Below are 7,577 nucleotides of genomic sequence, written 5' to 3'. Positions count from 1 at the left end.
TTTTGTATGGCTTTTTTTTATTAATTCGATACTTCAATACACTTGGGGAATAGAAAAAAGGTTGTAAGATTTCAGAATGGCCCAAGAGAGAAGTGGTTTGTGGATTACCAGGTAATAAATCTTACCAGGGTCAGGGTCAGGGTCAGGGTCAGAGCTGAGCCACAGAGGAGCCAGGGCTCAGTCTCCCCACAACTTGCTTTGGTGTCTGCCCCTCACTGGCCAGTCTGGCGGCCCCGCCGTGAGCCATCGTGGACACTCCACCTAAGCTCCAGACTGTTCTCTGCCTTTTTTATCCTGCTAGGATGTGCCTGTGTGAGACCTTATAACCTAGAAATAAAAACAATTTACAAGTTTCTTCACTGAAAATACATGTTCATGCTTCATAACATTAAATGAGATAATACATGAAAAGCATTTAGAATTAAGGTTGATACAGTCAACACTCAAAAAGTTGGGTATTATTTTAATGCATTAATGACTGGTAACTAGCAGCAATTGCTACTTACATGTATTTAGATTTGAAGAGAGGCATTCAGGTGACTTACATCAAAAGAATACCAGTGAGGGAAATCTGAGGTCCTGTGGAGGGTCAGCAGAGAAGATAATTGGGGAGCAGGGCGGCAGAGCCTGTTCTATTGAAATCAGACCAGGCACAGGGCTGCCCACTCCAAATCCTCCCAAAACTAGTCTTACGTTCTAATAAATAGGTTGCTATCTGTTAAATAAATTGTAACGAAGACTAGAAGCCAGATAAAAGATTAGTCTACAGCAGAGACTCCCAAAGCTTTTTCTTTATTGTTTGGCTGTGATGGGTCTTAGATGCGGCATGTGGGATCTAGTTCCCGGACCAGGGCTCGAATCTGAGTCCCCTGCGTTGGGAGTGCAGCAGCTTAGCCACTGGACCACCAGGGAAGTCCCTCCCTAAGGTTTTGATCTCAGAATTCTTACGTAAAAATCCTTGAGGATCCCAAAGAACTTCTGTTTTATGAGTTATATGTCAATATGAATCATATTAGAAACAAAACCAAAGCTATTCATTTAAAAATAACTATATCTTGACATAAATTTCATTATTATGAAAATAACCTTTCTAAAACAAAACAAAGGTAGTGAGACAAGTGACTCGTTAATGTTTAAAGAGTACAAAACTCTCTAGTGTTAAAGAAGATAGCTGGATTCTTAGATTCTTCATTCAAACTGTAAAGATTCCCTATTTTGACATGTTTGAAGAAAAGCCTCGCACGTATAGGGACTTGGAAAGGGAAAAGTATTTCACTAGTCTTTTCAGATGATTGTGGCTATTCCTAGCATTTTACTAGCCTTTTCAGATAATTGTGGATATTCCTATCATTTTACTAGTCTTTTCAGATAATTGTGGATACTCCTTAATACTTTACCAAAATCTGAATTGGTAGTGTCTTAAAGGTTGCTGCTGCTGCTGCTGCTGCTAAGTCGCTTCGGTTGTGTCCGACTCTGTGCGACCCCATAGACGGCAGCCCACCAGGCTCCCCGGTCCCTGGGATTCTCCAGGCAAGAACACTGGAGTGGGTTGCCATTTCCTTCTCCAATGCAGGAAAGTGAAAAGTGAAGTCGCTTAGTCATGTCCAACTCTTCGTGACCCCATGACTATAGCCTACCAGGCTCCTCCATCAATGGGATTTTCCAGGCAAGAGTACTAGAGTGGGGTGCCATTGCCTTCTCTGGTCTTAAAGGTTCAGTTCAGTTCAGTTCAGTCACTCAGTCGTGTCTGACTCTTTGCGACCCCATGAATCGCAGCACGCCAGGCCTCCCTGTCCATCACCAACTCCCGGAGTTCACTCAGACTCTCATCCATCGAGTCACTGATGCCATCCAGCCATCTCGTCCTCTGTCGTCCCCTTCTCCTGCCCCCAATCCCTCCCACCATCAGAGTCTTTTCCAATGAGTCAACTCTTCGCATGAGGTAGCCAAAGTACTGGAGTTTCAGGTTAGTTGCTGTGAAATCTGAAACCAGAGTTCCTACTTTGTTACATTAAAATCTAATGCTCTCTCTTGTTCTATAAAAATATTTCATAATATTATGCATTTGGAAAATAGGATTTCACTGAAGTATGCAGCTTTTCCAAATATTAATATATTTCATCATATGATGCCAGACAAGTCACCTCTGATCTCATTAGAAAGCCTTTCAAGTATTGGGAAGCAGTCAAGCCCATATATGTATTCTAAATCTTGTTTTGGCAGATGCAGGATTTCCAAAATGCTAATTTTATTTTGAAAGCTTGGTTCTCATCACTGGGTAAAAAATTCTGCCAGTTGTTTCTTGAAGTGACTCACTTCGTGGTTTCTTGAGAAAATTCGTGCCAAATGCCCAAGTCTGGGTAACCGTAATTTATGTCAGTCATTATTTCAAGTGAAAATGATGGTCTATGAAAATCAGGCTGTAGTTCAGCTTGTGACTCAAATAATTGTACGTAGGCTTTTCCTCTAAACAGCCCTCATACTTTGGTGTGTGGCAGTGTGTTATGCATACTTCCTGTGTCATCACAAAATATTAAAAAGTCATATACCCGAGGACTGGGATACAATAGCTGTTATTCCTTCACCAAGGACATTCTTAGGTAAAACTGACTTTTTTAAAAACTGCAAATGTGTGGTAGTGAAAAATCCAGTGGCCACCAGTAATATGGGTTGATGTCACAGCCCTTTTGGGGCTAAGATGCCAGCAGTTATATATATATCACCACATTTGCAAATGTCACCCAGTAAAAAAATGTAAATAACTTCTTTGTATTATTTATTATAAGAGTTTTGACATGGATTCCCTGTAAAGGTCTTAGGGACTCCCGAGTTTCTTTCCATCAATCACACTGTGAGAATCACTGTTCTAGAGAAGAGTGTCTTTCAATCAACGATTGACAATGTGAGAAGAAAGAGTGGAAATGGGGGGAGGGTGGGATGAGCTGGGAGGTTGGAATTGACATATATACCCTACTGTGTGTAAAACAGATAGTGGGAGGCTGCTGTGTAACACCGGGAGCTCATTTTGGCGCTCTGTGATGACCTGGAAGGGTGGGATGGGGGGAAGGGGAGGAGGTCCCAGCGGGAGGGGATATATGTATACATATTGCTGATTCACTTTGTTTTACAGCAGAAACTAAGGCAACATTGTAAAGCAGTTATTATTTGTTTAATTGCTAAGTCGTATCCAACTCTGCGACCCCACGGACTGTGGCCCACCAGGCTCCTCTGTCCATGGGATTCTCCAGGCAAGAATACTGGAGTGGGTTGCCATTTCCTTCTGCAGGGGATCTTCCTGACCCAGGGATCGAACCCACATCTCCTGCATTGGCAGCTGGATTCTTTACCACTGAATGACCAGGGAAGCCCAAAGCAATTATACTTCCCAATTTTTTTTTTTTTAAAAAAAAAAGAAGGGCAGAAAGTAAGAGGGGGTCAAGGATCAGAGGTCTCTGATGAGCAGGCAGAAGAAAGGAGACTCCTTGGAGACAGAAAAACCCATGAGAAAGAAAGGCAGAACTGGGTATTTTTATCAGTTGACCTGTAGTAAGTAGGGCCCTTTTCTTGGTGATGTATTTGGCTTCATCGAGCCTTAGTTTGGCATGCTGGGTCTCTCGCTGCAAACCCGGCCTCTCTAGTTGTGACACACAGGCTTACTTTCCCCACAGCACATGGGATCCTAGTTCCCCGACCAGGGATCAAACCCGTGTCTCCTGCGTTGCCCAGCAGGTTCTTAATCACCGGGGAAATTGTTAAGCCCTTTCTTAGACCCTATTGAGAAACACCAAAATTACATTTAGATTTTCAGTAAAACGAAAGACTTCCATTCAGAAAAAAGTACCATTCTCATATTCCACTGCAGGCAGAGGTACACAGGTAAGGGGCACATTTCTGAAATCAGCTCTTCTATAACCTGCCTGCCTAACCTCAGCTTCTGGGACCAAGATGCCTGTCCCCACCCACTCTTTACAGGTGGAACCAGTCATTCATTCTTGTAGGTGAATATTGCCCTGAAGTAACTCGGAGCGGCCTTGACACCGTCCTGAGCATGGATAGTCTCATGACTTCTCACAGGAGATAAAATACCTTTGGGTCCCTAAAGAGAGAGAAGGTTCAAGGTGCATTGACCTCGTCTTACATCTGTACTGAGATCCATGGATGTCCTGTGAGTAGGTTTGAATCAGAAGGAGGAGGACATGGGCCTGGAGGCCCTAAAGCCTTGAGAAATTAAGGGAATGGGTTCAGTAGAGAGGGGGAAATGACTCATAAGGTAAAGTCTATGAACTTCACGCCCCATTGAGACAAATGACAGGTCGGGCTTATGTCTAGTCCTGTCCCATGTATTCATTTGCACTTTTCCCTTCATTGATATTGTTTTAAAAGCCCATGATGAAATGGTCACTGGAAAGGTAACTGTCCAAAGCCGGAAGACACTTGATTTCCGGTTGCAGCCTCTAGGTTTTGTTTGACACATGCTGCTTAAGCAGACATCTCTTCCTCGGGAAAACATCTGCTTCCTCCAGGGACTGAAAGGGCCCCAATCCCCTGAGATTAATGGACAGAGTACATTTTCATAGAGCTTCATAAGAGTAAAACTGACATGAGTGACAATGATCTCTTTTTCAGTCAAAAGCCCACTCCTTCAAAACATTAGTTCAGTCGCTCAGTTGTGTCTGACTCTTTGCGACCCCATGGGCTGCAGCATGCCAGGCTTCCCTGTCCATCACCAAACATATTTGACCCTTCAGACATATTTTGACCCAAAACCAAGAGAGGTGAATTGCAGATCATCAGCTGGGGTGGGATTTTGGATGGACAAAGCTTCCCCATTACACAATCAGCAGCTCAGTATTAGAGGAGTCCCTGAGCACACTACGCCTGGGCATAGAGTCAGCACCTCCAAACCTATGCAGTGCTTGCTACTATTAATGCATGACACTTTTTTTGTATAGTTAGACCATATTTTAAAATTTTTTATTTATTTTTGGCTGTGATGGGTCTTCGTTGCTGCACTAGCTTTTTCTGGTTGCGTAGAGGAGGGGCTACTCTTGGTTGCAGTGCACAGGCTTCTCATTGAAGCGACTTCTCTTGTTCCAGAACACAGGCTCCAGGTTCCTGGGCTTGAGTAGTTGTAGCACACAGACTTAGTTGCTCCGAGGCCTGTGGGATCTCCCCAGACAGGGATCAAACCTGTGTTCCCTGCATTGGCAGGTAGATTCTTAACCACCGGACTACCAGGGATGTCTAGACTATATTACTGCTGTGCATTATTTTATTGTCTCTGCAGTACTGTGAGCCCTTTGAAAGCACCCGTCGTGGTATGTTGGATTAAAACACGAGCAGCCTTTGGGAGCCTAAAGTCTTAGGCATGATGAAACCCAACCGCCCATAGTCTTGCGGCAGTAATAGAAACCCTCTGAATTTCTGTTTCTTCCTTTACAAGATGGGACGATAGTTCCTTGCTTGGAGGCTTGTGGTGAGGATTAAATTTATGTAGAAGGTCGCTTCTGAGCGAATGAGACCCATTATTATTCTCATTGACGGTATAAATAGGGCCAAATAGGGACAGTATAAATAGAGATAACCCTTGAGAAGCAGTTGAGGGGGAACTGAGGTCTAAGTGTTTGGATTTCATGTTATAGCAGCTGCCAGTAAAATTATTGATGTCCAAAGGATTTAGATATTAATACTTCTGTGTGCAAGTGGGTGCCGTCCTGGACATTGTGACCCGCACATGAAACTCGAGAATTCCGGAGAGATACAGATCTGAGCAAACGCGATAGGGGTCAACGCACTTTGGCACCAAAGAACGAAACTGAGATGTTCTTGTGGGCAGGAAAAAAAAACGATTTTTATGTGTATTGCACAACCCACAACAAAGGAGATTAAATCACAAACGAGGAAGGAAGCTGCTGACAAGTCCACTGCCCGTCCACAGCTCTTCATTTCTCCTTGTTCCCTTTCCATTCACATGCACGAGTAATTGCCCACAGACGTAAAGCAGTTTGCATACTCAATATCATAAGCACTTCCCATATCACTACATGGCCTTTGTAACCATTTTATTTTTTTTTCCAGTTTTATTGACATATAATTGACATATAACATTGTATTTAAGGTGAACAACATAACGATTTGATTTCTATATTGTTAAATGATTACCACAGTAAGTTTAGTTAACATATATCACCTCACATAGTTACATGTTTTTTTCCTTGTGATGAGACCTTGTAAAATCTACTCTCTTAGCAACTTTCAAATAACCATTATTTTAAATCATTGTGTAATATTCCAATAAGGCTGATACACTATAATTTACCTAATGGGTCCTTACTCGTGGCCATTCATTTGTTCACTTAGCATATACAGAGCATTTACAATTGTGTCAGAGTTCACACCAGGAACTGGAAATATAAAGCAGTGTCCTGCCCTCAAAATGCTCACAGACAGGAAAATCACCAGGTCCACAGCACTTGATCTAGACCGTCCATGCGCAATTGGCAACAGACCCCCGAGGAGGCGGCACCCCGCCCCGCGTGGTACTCTCAGCTCTTACCGCGGGGAGCACACAGGGCTTTCCCTTCTTTGGAAGGGAGGAGGATTGTGATACTTGCCTTTGAGGCCCCGGTTTCATCGTTTTATGCCCCAGTGCCTCTGCGCCCAGCCCAGCACTCTCTCACCCTCACCTTCTGGTTTGTCAAAACCCTCTCAACTCCCTCCATGTCAATGAGACATGAAGCCCTGAAGTGTAATCCTGGGTTATATTTGCATTTTAAATAGTTAAGCCTCAAACAGTCTCCGTTGTCTGAGAAGACAGACTGGACGAGGCTTTGCTCCTTGTGTCTCTGAAGTCACTTTGCTTTAGGCTCGTGTCTCTTTTACCTCCGAGTAAGTCGATCTTTTCCTTGACCCTGAGAGCCTGGCTGCCAGACCAGCACCGGGCACAGGGCAGCGAGGGCCGGCTCTGCCCCAAACTGGGGAGAGCACGCCATCTGCTGGTCATCTCATAAACTGCTTAAATTCAGTTCCGCTCAGTATCCGACTCTCTGCGACCCCATGAACTGTAGCGCGGGAGGCCTCCCTGTCCATCACCAACTCCCAGAGTTTACTCAAACTCATGTCCATTGAGTCGGTGATGCCATTCAACCATCTCATCCTCTGTCGTCCCCTTCTCCTCCTGCCCTCAATCTTTCCCAGCATCAGGGTCTTTTCAAATGAGTCAGTTTTTTGCATCAGATGGCAAAAGTATTGGAGTTTCAGTTTCAGCATCCTTCTAATGAATTTTCAGGACTGATTTCCTTTAAGATGGACTGGTTGGATCTCTTTGCAGTCCAAGGGACTCTCAGGAGTCTCCTCCAACAGCACAGTTCAAAAGCATCAATTCTTTGGTGCTCAGCTTTCTTTATAGTTCAACTCTCACATCCATACATGCATGACTACTGGAAAAACCATAGCTTTGACTAGATGGACCTCTGTTGGCAAAGTAATCTCTTTGCTTTTTAATATGCTGTCTAGGCTGTACTGTTTCAGACTCACTGCCAAAATTTCACTGGGGATGGCGGTGTGTGTTTGTGGGG

This window comes from Bos javanicus, chromosome 16 (genome assembly GCF_032452875.1).
Source record: "Bos javanicus breed banteng chromosome 16, ARS-OSU_banteng_1.0, whole genome shotgun sequence".
Classification (NCBI taxonomy): Eukaryota; Metazoa; Chordata; class Mammalia; order Artiodactyla; family Bovidae; genus Bos; species Bos javanicus.
The sequence above is the reverse complement of the archived record's forward strand: the minus strand, read 5'-3'. Positions refer to the sequence as shown.